General features: G+C 42.5%; 1 protein-coding gene across 2 annotated transcripts in view; it reads left to right on the top strand.

The window, feature by feature from the left end:
- The first annotated feature begins 3,954 nt into the window (after positions 1-3,954).
- GRM3 (glutamate metabotropic receptor 3) overlaps positions 3,955-14,693 on the top strand; it is a 108,931-nt gene continuing 98,192 nt past the window's right edge. Inside the window, exon 1 of one of the 2 annotated variants that reach the window (XM_087766370.1) lies at positions 3,955-4,726. The gene's annotated coding sequence lies outside the window, so the exon portion shown is untranslated. Of the gene's footprint in view, positions 4,727-5,261; positions 5,521-14,693 lie in introns of those variants that run through there. The other variant, XM_087766371.1, reaches the window with a different exon arrangement.

Below are 14,693 nucleotides of genomic sequence, written 5' to 3'. Positions count from 1 at the left end.
ATATTAGGAAAAACTTCTTCACCGAAAGGGTAGTCAGGCATTGGAACAGGCTGCCCAGGGAAGTGGTTGAGTCTCCATCCCTGGAGGTATTTAAAAGACGGGTAGACGTGGTGCTTGAGGATATGGTTTAGTGGTGGACTTGGCAGTGTTAGGTTAACGGTTGGACTCAATGATCTTAAGGGTCTTTTCCAATCTTAACAATTCTATGATTCTATGATTATGAGCTTCATGATGAAGTTAACCAACCATCAGTGTTGTTAAGAGAGAAGAAAGTGCATACTTGTCTCAGGACAAACTCACTAGATTGCTACTTCTTGGCACAGTGCGTAATTTTCCACAGCGATCCATGAGCCCCTTAAGTATGACAGAGTGACTTCCCTTACACTTTTCATAGCTGTGGATCTCCCCTAGGAATTACCAGATGGGGACACATGTCCCTCTGAAAGCCCTGTGCCATTCTGCTGTTCCTTTGGAGTATGTCAATGTCACCTACAATTGACAGGTAGGGATGAGCCAGACAGCGTGGGGCTTTGTGGATCTCTGCGTTAGCCACTATGAACTTTTTGCCTTTGTATCTCCAAAGATGGAGACTGCCATGGCCATAGTGTTGCAAAGACACATCTAGACCCCTGTGGCTACCCAAAAATGGAAGAGTAGCCCTCCTGTTCCATCAAACTGGTGTTTTGCACCCTGAGATTGGCAGACTCCCAGGAGAACACAATATAACTTCTAGGTGCTGGTGACCACTGAGATATGCCAGGTTTGGTCCTGTGTTGATGACCACAACTGTTATCTCAGGACAACTGCTGCAGAATGGGATTATGCCCAGTCACACTCAAAAGAAGCAGCTGCAGCGCTGTTGGAAATCTGGTGGGAGTGAGCAATTTGCGAGAAGAAAACTCATTGATCCATGTCCATTTCTGTAAGGTCCCCAGGAAAGGAGCAAAGATCACAGACCTCATGAATTATTCAGGTAGGCTGGGCCTGATCCATAGATCACTCGCTGGCTGTACATGCACACTTGCAATTTTTCTAAAACATCACTTTAGGCTTTAATCTGCAAATAACTTGAGCGTGTCTCAAAACAGCTGCTTATAGCAAGTTAGGGAACCTTACAAAGTGGGAACAGTATCTTGCCATCAAATGTAAAATTGGAAAGTTCCCACGTGTGCAATCTTGAAGCCATTGCTAAAATTCCATGTAAAAAAAAGATAATCATTTGTTTATTTGTGCTGGTAAGCCTGTTAATTAATCACATTCATGAATTTTATAAAAACAAATTCTTCTGCTCATCAAAGCTTTCTATGAACTCAATTTGGTGTGATGTGGGAAGTCAGTTTGAAAATTATCTATCTTTTAACCAGCTATAACTATTTTTTCATTAACAGATAATTCACAAAGGCAAAATATTCCTATTTCTGAAACTTTTAATATTGCTTTTACATCTTTGTGTCAGAAACAGAAAATAAATAAATAAATAAGTTTCATAGTAAGACTCCTTCTTTGGAACCAGGTCAAAAACACTGAGGGCTGTTGATTGTTTTCTCAAAGCTGTCCCCTGGCAGAACTTATACTGCCTGACTTCTGTGTCTAACCATGGGTATATCTACAATCAAGCGTAGCGTAAGGTGCACAATGTAGCCTCAAGTGAGTAATTTGCCTAGTAACACCCAAACGCAGCTTAGCACAGAGCTTCACTGAGATCTTTGGATTGCCCTGCATTGTAACACTGTGTGTACCCATAAGTCTTAGCATCTGACTGTCTGAAAACACATGCCCAGTACGGGACTGCATCTTCACAACACCCTCTGGATGTAGCACGTGCTATCCCAAAAGGGAGTGGAGGCACAGTTGTTTTCCCTACAAAAATAAAGATGGTTCTGCCAGAGTCATACACTGAAATAAGGTCTGCAGAATCCTGCTTTGGGATGACATGGTAAGTTCTCTTGTGGCTAAAACAAGACGCCGTTGTGCTAGGAGAACCAGCTGAGGAAGAGCACTGGCAGAAAGGGAGACTGAAACCCTTGTGCCTTCAGCTTGATTGGCTGTTCAAGTTTGTTTCCCTGCTTCTCAGTAGCCATAAATCATGTGTAAATGCAAGTAGTTGCAGTGTTAGGGACTTTTATCAGACATTGCACAGCAGCAGGCATGGAAAAAGAGTGAAACATCAGTGCCAAGGATGCTTCTCAAAGCAAAGGCATGAATGACCAGGTCACCTCGTTGCCTCTAAGTGGCCTGCTGCAAATCATACAATAGGTCTCAGCCAAATTCCACTTGGTGCCTGTGGTGACCAATTTCATACACAGTGGGGTTTATATCCTACCCAACCAAAAACTTACTTTCAAACTCACTTTGAGCCATGACTGCTGTGTACAAGGCAATGCAGAATCAGATCCTTCCTTCCACTAGTCTTTCCTGGCAATCGGCCTGCAAGACTGTGAAAAAAAGTGTTCCAGGCTTGTTTGTCAAATTGTGCTGATTTAAAAGACATGGGAATGATTTCCTATTCATTCTAGTTTACCCTGATGTTACTGCAATCTTTCATGTACATTTTAATCCAATTTACAGTAGGGTAAACCTGAGAGGAACTGGACTCTTTCATTGTGCTCCCTGCTTAACTTTGAAGTCCTTAATGAAACAGTTTAACATGCACATCTTAGCAAATATTCTTGGCTTCCAAGAAAAATCTCTTATAAAATTAGCCAAGTAGCTCAAATGTAATAGGTTGATCACAAAAGTAAGCAGATGTTAAATAACATAAAATATTAAAAAGCAGAAACAGATTTTTTGGTTAATTTCATTTTACTTTGTCTTAATTCCTTACCGGAACCCCCGGCTGCTGAAACAATAGTGGCCCCATGTGAGTTGCCGGATTGCAGCTCCTGACTGCAGTACCTCTTTCCTTGCTTAACCTGAGCACTGATGGTACGCAAGTGGGGAGCTGGGCTGGGGGCAAGTCTGAAGGTGGGGGGAAGCATTCAGGGAGAAGTGGGTGCTGGCTTTCTCCCTGCTGAAGAGTTAGAGGTGAGAAATTCAGAGTGTCCCAACCGGAGCTGTGACGGAAAGGGAGGTATTGGGATTTTACGGACACCCTCTCCATCCTACACTCAACCAGCAGGAAGCAGCTGCTCGCTGTCCCCCGTAGCAGACAATGAGTAATGAAGCCACATGTAATACCAGCGGTGCCCCGTGCAGCACGGCTTAAACTCACCCTCTCTGAAGTCATTGCATCCACCCTCACTGACTGTTACAGCACACTCACCTCATGGTGTTTAATTCTCTCTTTGGGACCACGACCTCCTGTTAACACTCCAGGTGATGTAAATCTTTGGTTAGTTTTCAAACATATATAACACAAAAAGTAGCTTTCTTTTTTCCTTTTGCATCCAGCTTTGCTGCACTCTGGAGTGATTTTTCCCCAGTAACTATTTTTCTTCTGTCTTCCCATATGGGAGAGTTAGAATATAGACAGATAACATAAAGAATATAGGTAATACAGATAGCATGTATAGAATATATTTGTTTACTTATATATATCTATATATAAACACATATATTTGTATATTTTGTGTGTGTATATATACACACACACAAATACATTCTTTTTCTAGGGGATGCAGAGCAGAAGGAAATTTATCAAGCCAGCTGGAAGAGAGAAGGCAGGAGGACGGTGATACAACGCCCTGAACTGCCTCGGCTCTCGCGGCTGCTCTCAGTTCCCCCTGCCCGCTCCCGGCTTTTTGAGGATGCGACAAGTCTCAGCGCCAGAGCGCAGCATCCTCGGAGGGGCTGCCCTCCCCCCTCCCCCAACCGGCCCCGTCCAATCAGGGCGCTGGGGGAGGGATGCTCGGGGCAGGGATGCAGGGTTGCCAGGCGACAGCAGCGTCCCCGTGTCCCGTTCCCCCCCCCCCCCCCCGCCTCCCTCCGTGTCCTCCCCCCGGGACCGGGCTGCGCTCCTGCCCGCGCTGCCGGCGCAGTTAAACAGCCGCGGGCAGCGCCGCGCCGCGCAGCCCCGCAGCATGGGGACAGCGGCTCGCCTCCCTCCGACGACTCCTTGCCACAGCCCCGCTCCCGGCCGTGCCAAGAGCAATAGCAAAGTTAGAACTAGAAACGCAGTAAATGAATAAATGGTAGGAATAAGCCTCGGCCAGCCCCTCCGCGCAGCGCCGGCTGCAGAGCTACCGCACGCCCCGAGTGCCGGGAGAGGCCGTCTGCAAATGCCAGCCGGCTCTCCCTCCTTGTCTTTGCAACTCTAGGTCGCCTCCTAATTTAAAGCTTTGCGCCAATCCCCTTTGCCCGGAAAGGAGAGGAAATCTAGAAAGATGTCAGGCTGCGAAAAGAGACCCCAATTAACAGCGCTGGTACCAGGGGTTGCCTGGCCAAGGAGAGCCAAAGTTGCTCAGAGGAACGGGAAGCGGGTGCTCCAGAGGAGAGGGGAAGGGAAGGGGATCATTGCTTGCTGATTGCAGTCTCTCCCTCCCGTTGCCCCCTTCTCCTCCTCCTCTCCCTCCCAGCCTTACCCCTGACTGCTTAGGAGGCCTTGATGAGTTTCCATCGGGATCCAATCCAAGGTGGGGGGGGAGAAAGCACAACTGTTCCCAGAGGAAGCAGCTCACACAAGTTTGGGGGGTGAGACTCCCCGGTGGATGTTTAACGAGCACATCGGGAGGCCCGCGATGCCCGGGAGCAGCTGGAGACCCTCTCTGGGACCTACCTTCATTGCACGGTAAGGAGCTGGGCACTGGTATCCCGCGTCCTGGTCCCTGCATCCCACATCCCGGTCTCTGCATTCCACGTCTCAGATTCATACAACCCGGTCCTCACATCCCTGCATCCCGTATCCCAAGCCCTCTCATCCCAGTCCTCTCATCCCAGTCCTCACATCCCACACCCTGCAGCCTTGATCCCTGCCTGCATCCCGGGTCCCTGCAACCCGCACCCCCCATCCTGCCCTCCCGATGAGATGCAGCAGCTGCCCGGGGGATTGCGGGTTGTGCAGCCAGGGAAAAAGTTTAGAGTGGTGTTTTGCAAAGAGGTTTGCTGACAGGAGTCAGGGGTAGGGTGCAAGGGGACCCCTGTAGTCCGCAGCTGGGGGGGGGGGGGGGGGCGGGCAGAAAGGGGCTGGCTCACCCAGGGCAAAGCAGCTATGTCCAGATGTTGCCCAGAGGTTCCTGCTCCCGCAGAGGCAGGCTTTGGGGGTGAAGGGAGGAGATCTTAAGCTTGCCGTCCTATACCCTTCCTTAAACTGGTGTGGAAAGTGCCAAGCCAGCAGCTGGGAGAGCCGTGCTGGGTACCCAGCTCATCCCCCTGCATCTGCTGCTGGGAGAGAGGGGGAGAGAGGTGGGGAATGTTAAAGAAACTGGAAGCGCTTTGCTCCTCCTGAGGTATCTCCCCTGCAGGGACCTGGCTCACTCCAGGATCCTAAAATTGGAAAGCTTCAAAAAGAAAAGAGAAATTAGCAGGGATGGTAGAGCCAATGTAAACTCTCCCTCATATATGCCTGTATATCTATCTGTCCATGTGAGTATGCATCCAGCTGTATAGGTATATGTATGTGCTTCTGGAGTTGTTCGTGCCTATGTATGTGCCTTGCCTATGTTCCTATGTCTCTGAGTGTGTACGTGTGTATATTTATGCTTGTATTTGCTTGGATGCATATGGATGTATTATATGTATAGATTCATAGGAATGTGTTTTTATTCCTAGATAGTGTTTATCTAACTCAGTGTAGACCTAGAGGTGTGTGGGTACGTATCTTTCATCTGCGTGTGTGGCAGGCACACATATCTGCTGAGATACGCATGTGGATGTGAGAAAGTGTATTTCTATGCCAGTATGTAGGTAGAATTTGGGGTGTGTGTTTGATTTTGGGGGCTTTCCCCCCCTAGGTTATCGTAGTGTCTCCATGGATCATTTTAAGCATATATCCCTGTATTTCAGCAATCTTGATAAAAACCAAGCAGTTCTTGAAAATCTAGACATCTTACTGATACTGCATTGAACTGAGCTAAGGATTTGCTGGTAGTTCATGAGTTCTTTGGCTTTTTCTCAGTTTATGCCACCTGCTGAAGATGATTTTAGTTCATTTTTTAAATAATTAATTCAGCTTAAAAAAATCTCCATCAGAAGACTGTGAAACAAAACAGCCTGGGACACAGACTGGTACTTATTTTGGCTTGCATAAGTATATGTCTCAGGTTGATTAAATATGCATGAAAACAATTTGAAAAGCACACAACCCACCTGATCAAATACATATTTTAGGAAAATCACTTTTTTCTTCAAGTACACCTAAATCATTATGACTTCTGCTGTTGTTTACATTGGTAAATGCAAGTATTATAAGAAAATGTAACTTCTCCAGTTATATTGGGGAAGATTGCACATTAAGCTACTTTTATTTACACTTAGGGTAACAGAAAAATTGCACTTTTGTATTGTTCACTCTTTGACTGAAATCAGTAACCATCCATGCAAATCCTTCTTAATAAACTGATTACTTGAAGAACAATGGAAGCTAATTTGTCTTCTGCTAGAAGCATTCATACTTTAATTTCTGTGGCTCTCTTGCTTGTTGTTTTTTTTAAAGAATGATGCTGTCCACTGCTACTCTCAATATTTCTGGAGTCCTGCATTATATATAAAATATAAAATGCACTTCAAAATAGAAAATCCACCAATTGCTTTACTGTTCTGCAACTTAAACCCAAGCAAAATGGCATTGGTATCAAGTAAATTAAAACAAGAATTTTGTCCAAGAGCTGAGATGCTTTTGTAATCGCTGCTGATCTTTGTCTGGGTTACTGGTGCTGATGACCTACTTATAAGCTTCTGCAAATAAAGTTTTTCACGCAAATGTTGACACCTTTTCTAGGAGTAAGATTCTAATTTTATCATCGAAAGAGTGAATCTAAAGCAAGACGCAGGGGTGAGGTATCTTTCTGGATTCACTTAATGTTTTTATACTTAATTAAATTGTGACGAAGCAAAGTACTAAATCACACTGGAAAGCCAAAAGAAAAGAAACACATTACAAATAGTGGTATCATTCAGTTCAGTTGTATGCATTACATAAGTGGAGCTGAATTTGGAAATGAAGAAAATGTAAGGAGATGTACTGGCATTTAAAGAAAGAGCTGTTCAGATGTTTTGTGCAAACACAGCTCTCCCATGGAAGTGTCCTGCAGAACGTAAATTATTCTGATGTTTGCAGAGTCCCATATAGAATACTATAAGACCTGAATGATCTGGCTCTGATGTCACTTATGCTGGGTCAAATTGCAATTTTACCTTTAAACCTGGTGGGTTAAATTCTCTGTTGGTCTATAAGAATGCAGTAGGGTCACATGAAGTGTGTACCCACTAAGAGTCTGGTTTAGCAGTGTGATTTGAGAATCCAGCCTAAAGTTTTTATGGGGTGTGAGATCCTGTCTATGAGGCTGTTGAACTTGCCAACAGCATCCTGCAGAAGGGACTTCACTCTCTGTTCAGTTTTTGAAAGCTGTTTCCACAGCCCTATAAAATGTTTATCAGGATTTCTTCACTTTGTTTCTTCCAACTTGTTGTACTATAGTTATTGATCAGTTAGTACAAATTTTTCTAGTTGATAAAATGCTAGGCATACTATCACTCTCAGGATGCCACAGAACAACACAGAGATGTTTGACACACTCCAGGATCAGACCGCATTACTGTTTGTGTGTGAATATGTATAACTACAGCAAGGTACATAAGCTCTTGTGAAGGAGTGGCTTTTTTTCTCCTTGTTGATATAAAACTGACAGCTGGTTTAAAGCTTAATCAAGAACTTAGTCCAGGTCAGAGAGTTAAAAAGAAGATTGCCTTCTTGCTCTCTACTAGTGTGGAGAATAAGGTGCTTTGATCCCTGGGTGAGTTGCATTTGCAATGGAGGGGTATCCACAGCCAACAAAAAGGGGTGACCAGAAGGATGATTAGCCACCCTGTCCCTGCACCTGCACCCAGTGCTGAATGTCCAGAGCACAGCTGTGGTAGACCTGGGCTCCAAAGGTGGCAGGAAAGAAGTGTAGTCTTCAGCTGGTACCATCTTCCTAAATCTCTGCGTGTGACTGTTCCTGGCTATGAACTTAATAAGGCCAAATTTCACTGTGATAATCTAGCCCTAAACTGGCAGAAAAATCTGGGACACATTTCATTTTATGAAAATACAGATTGGCTTGAAAATCATGAGTTGATTTTAGTAGTAGGAGTAAAATTACAAAACCCAGGAATTCCTTCTGGGCACAATGATGTCTGGGAACAGCCTCAGTGCAATTTTCAGATCTTTCCACTGAGAAAAAACCACTGTTCGTTGTTAGAAGTGTTTTAACTATTACAGATTAGTGCAATTGGTTCTTTTTTTTCAGGTAAGCCCAGAATCCAGTGTGTGACCTAAATGAATTTGCTGGCTTATCTGTTGTCTTATGAGGTTTTCAGACATTATATTTCAGGGATGTTCAGCTTTTAAAAAATACTGCAAGGAATACACTATCTTGTTTCTAGCTGTCTTTCCAAAACAATGCAGCAAATTTTCATAGGGGTTAAATCACTATGAACCTATTAAAGAATAGAAATTTAAAGAACAGAATTTACTAGAGCTATAGCAAATTACACAAAAAAAAGGCTGTAGAACTATATTGCTTTTATCTCACATTGACTCTCTCAAATATAAAATTACACAGTTGGAACTATTATCATGCTGTTGTTCGTAGCTGTGCTGAGATTATGGGAGCATTTATGTAGTAAGCGATTGTGCTGCTTATACAGGAACATATGGGCTTCTTGTGTAAATCCATAGGTTGTCTCAAAAACGTAAGTAGCAGTGTAGCATCTTTCCCAAACCTTCTAAGACCCAACTTATCTGCATGCAAAGGCATGGTCTTAACCCCGATTACTGAGGCAGTCTTCCTTCAGAGTGCTTTAAAGTCTAGCAAGTGGCTTGACCTTGATAGTACTGATGACCTTGACCTTGAAAGTCCCTTTCCCAGTGCATCCAAAGGGATACAGGATGATGACAAAGTATATAAACTATATCAAATATGCATCAAGCAAGGTGCGTACAGGGGGAATGGTTGATGAATATTTCATGGATGAAATGGGAACTTGGCGCAGACTTTTGGTGGATGCTGTGAGACCTTGAAATTCTCCGTTAGAAAAGTGAATAGAAAAGAAAAAATGTTATGAAGACAAAAAAAGGTTGAAGAAAACAGATCTGTAGGAGGCAAAATAGGAAAAATAAAGAGAAGAAAATAGTTTAATAGGAAAGGAAAGAAAGAGCAGTAAAGACACTCAGATGAGTATTCAAGCTGGAAGAAAAGTAAATGGAATGGTAAAAGTCAATTGTGAGTTGAAGAGATTGTAAAGCAGGTGAAGGTGGTGAAAAGACTATCACTAAAGAGATTCGAAATTATCCTGTGGTCCAACTAGCAGGCCAAAAATATTACACATGTGCTGGAAGTAGTAACTGCAAAATTTAGCCAGGTAGAGGATTGCATTCAGGCATACTGACTAAGGAAGGGAACAGCATCAGAGAGGTAGGAAAGGGTGAGCTGGTAGACAAAATGTCATAGAGCTGATTTTTTCCATGGTAATTTGAAGTAATCAGAAAGATAAAGAAGCTAGGTGGAGAGATAGAATGTAAGAGAATTTTAAAGTCCATTGTGACCAAGAAGTCTTACCAGTTATCAGCATACAGTGAGCACACATCGACAAGTTAAGCATATCCTCAAGAAAAGGAAGGAGAGGAAACTTGTAGTCATGCATGGGCTTTGGGTAAAATCCAGAGGCAGTGCAGTAAAAACAAAAGAGGCAGAAGCAGATTGATGGGGTCTCTTAGTAAGTCAATGGAGAGATTGTCAGATTCCAGAGGAAAACCAAGCAAGTGCACACAAGGGAGAATGAAGTCAAAAGCTCAGTGGGTGACCACAAAGTCAGCAAATTCAGAGGTCAGAAGTGTATTCGGAGAATTAGTGTGTTAAAAGGAAGGTATTAGTGGGAAGAAGTGAATATGTTAGCTTAGAGTACCCCTTAAGGAACAGGGCATCTGAGAGGAGGGGTGCTAAGGAGGGGAGGTAGAGTAGGCAGGTGAAAAGAAAAAGGACTGCTCTTGAGAAAATGATGGGTGCTTGAGGAGAGGACAAAGGGAAGAATAAAATAGGGAAGGAAAATGAAAGGGTTGGGACTAAGATGAAATGAGAGGAAAAGCATGGACAAAGGCAGGAAGCAGGGACTGCCAAAAAAAGGAAAGAAAAGAGGAGCAGAGGGGGTGGGTGGTATGGGGAAGTCACCTCCCACTGGTACAGAGGAGGAGGCAGGATCTGGGCTAGGCAGGAGGAAGGAGCTGACGGCAATATGAAAACTGTGAAGAACCTTTGCCCAGAAGATGACATGCTGGTGGAAAATAGAGCAAAAAGAAAGTGTGCAGGATGTAGTGACTGACTGCACCCTCATCTAAGAAATATAGTAAGACTTGTACATTAGCTCCCATTCCCATGGAAAGCTCCACTAACGAGTCCACATTCAAACCAGGGACAACATTTGTGTTACCTAAATGCTGCATCTGGAGAGGTTAATGTCCCAACAGCTGATCCTGCTGCATAAACTGCATAATCTAGGGCTCTGCAAAGCCTCAGCCTCTCTGGTTTGTGGTAGCTGGTCCTCAGAAGCACGTTATTAGGCTGACTGAGAAATTACCTTGCAGTCTGTGAAGGAGGATGCTGCAGGCAATTTACTGAGTCTGAGATTTGGCAGTACTGGGACTCTTCCTTGGAATTAGCCCTGCAAAGAGCCTGGCTGAGATAAGTGGCCAACAAGGGGCTGCCTGATTGTATGGTGCAATTCCGTAAACCTCTTCCAGCAAAACCAGTGTGTCAGATGCCAAATCTAGCACTCAGGGACATTAGTGGTTTGTGACAGTCATTGAATACTGTGTAGTCAAACGAATGATCATTACACCGACCTATGAAGTGTAGGATGGGATACCATTCAAAAAAGGTTTGAAAAATCTTACAAAATATTGTTTCATCTTTGAATTCCTAAAATTTATCCCTAAATTCATTTCTAAAATTTTTCATCCCTAAAAATCCCTAAATATTTTTTCATCAGTGGTGTGGCTCCCTGCTCCACGGACATGTAACAGCAGGGCTGAGACAGTGAAGGAGCTGTCAGGCAACGCCAGTCCTCTGCTACGGGAGTAAAGGGGTCCTGTGGGCTAGATACGCTCTTCCTCCCTGGTGGGGAATGGAGCTCTAGAGAAAGCTAGTGTGTTCTCTGAGAGGCTCCTAGACCATTCTTGACCTTGTTGACCTTGGCTATCTAATGTAGGGTATGCATTGCAGTTCTTGACCATTTTAATGTGCAGCTCACATCATCAGGATGGTTTTCTTTTTCATATAATGTAGCTGTGATTAAGGCTTCTTAGATCCTGTATGTGCTCCAGCTTGTATGTGCCATGCCTTCCTGATGGGAGACTTGCAGCTGTACTTGAGTGAACATTTCTACATGTATGTTTTATAGGAGGTCTTTGGCTGAGCTGTTTTTTGATCCAGTACTTACTGCCTAGCAATTTCTGTATTATTTTATTTTTATTACATATTTATATTGTTATTATTCATTTCATTCACAGCGGTTGCATCATCCAGTGAAGAAATTATTAGGAAAGCAAGAGAAGACATTGTTCTGCTAGGGTTTGAAAATATTATATTACATTTGTGATGCTTAACAGAAATTGGCTGCCCTGCTGTTAGAATCACATAGCCACAGAGATCTGTTAAAAATCAAGAAGTAAATTTTGGGGATGTTTCCAGAACTCAGAGAATTATTTTTTTTCTCACTTACATGTGTTTTCTTGAGAAGAGAAGACAGATAAACAGACAAGGGAATGGAGGAAAAGAGAAAGAAAAAGATACTGTGCAGTAAGACACGTAGGATTCAGTTCTGAAGTGTTAATATAGTTTGATTGCTTGGATCAGCTCATATAGCTACGAAATGACAAAAATTATCTATATCTGCAAAAACATTTAAAAATTGATCTTTTATGCAAAAAAATATAATTGGTTTTGCCATGACGAGGGAGTTTTCAAAAAGCCTTATTATCATTTTAGGTGAAATTATTTATTTATTTGAGTGTTGATTGTCACCAGTTGAGAATATGGCCAGAGACTTTCAGGCTTTTTATCATAGATTTTTAATGGCATTTTTACTAATGTTCAGTCAGTCAGAAAGACATCTTCACTGTATGTCAACTGACACTTAATTTGGTTCCATTGTAAAAGATTCCAGATGTTTCAGTATACAACAGATGAAAGATCTTGATTTTACTTTATAACAGATGTATCGTGCCAGTATTTAACTCTTTTCCTTGTAAAAAGCAGGGGAAAAAAACACCCACATGGGACATTAATGTAGTAATATTGGATTAAACTTTAGCAAAATTGTGTGAAAAGGATACCTTACAATGTTGGTCTGTGCAGCACATTATTTGCATAGATAGTAATAAGAGTCTGCTTTTCCTCATTACGAAATACTTGTCCACAAAATGCTACCACAGAATGACATTTTACTAGAAAATTTACAAAGTTTACAGGAATCTTTTTAGCATTTTTTTCCAAACACTATAGGAGCACACTAAAATACACTTGTCAAATCTACCTTGCAATTGTTTTCAGTGTATTCCCTTGGGCTCTCTTAATTGTGTTTGCTCACTTTCTTCCTTGCAACCATCAGGGCTTTAGAAGAGGCTTGACAATAACAGACAATGAGATCAATAGACAGTCCATTTTCTTAAAAAGGTGCAAGCCCATCCTACATGGGACTGATGCACTAGGTTGCGTTATCAGGCTAATCTTTGCTCTCAAAGTTGAGAAAAGGGTAGCAACTGTCTGTGTGTGAATGGCAGATCAACACTGAAGTCTGTTTCAGCCAAATACTCTTAAACCATCCACCACATGTTTCTTTATTTTACCATTATTACAGGATACATTTGCTTTGAAAAAGAGCATTTTCTTCATAACCAAGAAATAAGCTGTCTGCCTCAGGGTCTTGAAAGCAGAACAAAAATGACTGCTGTTCTAGCAAAAGCAACACGCAGTCCATGCCCTTTTTCATCCATTCACTTGTCAATGTGGCTGTCAATAAGGTTGTATTTACATATGGCTAATCCCACAGTTGATTCGTTAAGATGATTTTATGAGTGAAAAGGGAAGATGATCTAATGGGGTAGCTCCAGGAATACAAATAAAGTGAGATAACTTTTAGAGAATAATAATTTTGGTTTCTGAAGTGGACTTTAAATCTTCAAGAAGAGAATAGCTCTGCTTAAAGCAACCTTTTCTTCTTCACTCAGAAGTGATCTCCGATTAATTGTGCAGTTTAGCTGAACTTTGCTTTCCTTGGTATCCAAGGAGAAAAGCTCTGACAGACTGGGAATTTTAACTTGTTTGTAATGTAAACTCAGTATACTGGTCGTGCTTTTTAACACTCCAGAAACTGTTTGGGAGGAAAAAGAAATAAATAAAAAAGCTTTGATCCTCTAAGCAAACAAAGAGAGGAGAAGGAGTTTAAAAGAACCATCATTTGTGAAAGGCAGAGAAGAAAAATGTGGGAAAGGTGTCTTTATTTTAAGCTTCAGAGACTATTTGAAAGACTATTGGAAATATCAGGCACTTCAACAGGATTAGAGCCCTCTGATGAATAAGGAAAGATTGATTTCTTTTTATTGCTTCATTGAAATTTTTGACATTTCTAAGGACTGTGAATGTCTCAATGATATCAGTCGGTCTGACCAAGATTTTTCCCAGAAGCAGATGTCCAGGACAAAGTTTAGAGATTAATGCTAATATCTTGAGTATCAAGCTCAGATAAACATATTGCTAGTGGCATTATTCAGTACGAAGAAAGGAACAAGAATCTAACCTGGAAGTAACACCAGCTCCTGGGAGCTGGGAGATTACCTGAAGCCCAGGTTTCTTGGCCAAAGGGTGAAATGTGAATTGAAGCATCCAGTTGTAGCAGCAGGGAGTGTTGTGACCCAGCAATGCTCTGTTGTCTGCTCATCTGTGGGAGACGTTCCTGCTCCCTAAAATGTCACTGATCTAGGTATTTTGGCCAGTAGGTAAGAAGGTGGAGTCAAGTCTCCACATACTCCTTTCAATCTGCCTGTCTATTCCACATGCACAAGTTTTAAGGAAGGAAGCAGACGAATAGCTCCATTTAGACTTAGATACCTTAAATCAACATCCAGTGAGCAGCTGCAGAGAATAATAGGGTTTCTTAGTCCCTGTGATTTCCTGGCGAGGGCACAAGGTCCCAATTAGAATTTATCCTGAAAGGGTGCAGTATCCATTAGGGTAGAAATGGATAGAAAGAGGCCTTTTTTACGTAAGCTTCTTCATTTTCAGAGACTGTACACAACGTTCCATTTTCCTGAATGCAGCATTTACAGTTCTACAGATAATGACACCAGTGAGGACTTCACCTGATCCATCTCCCCGCCAAAGACGGCATAAACTATCTCTAAGTTTTTACTAACTAATACTTGTTGAATGATTCCCTTAAAATCTGAAACAACAGAGATTTCACAGCCTCCTGCAAAAGCACATGCCTGTGCTTCACTGTTCTTATGGACAGAAGGTCTCCAAAAGTTTAACTAAATCCCACGTTTTACAACCAAGCCTATT

The sequence above is a fragment of the Nipponia nippon genome, unplaced genomic scaffold (genome assembly GCF_047370975.1).
Source record: "Nipponia nippon isolate SJK-2023a ecotype South Korea unplaced genomic scaffold, ASM4737097v1 scaffold_3, whole genome shotgun sequence".
NCBI lineage: Eukaryota > Metazoa > Chordata > Aves > Pelecaniformes > Threskiornithidae > Nipponia > Nipponia nippon.
Note: the sequence above shows the minus strand (reverse complement) of the source record. Positions and strands in the feature narration are given on the sequence as shown.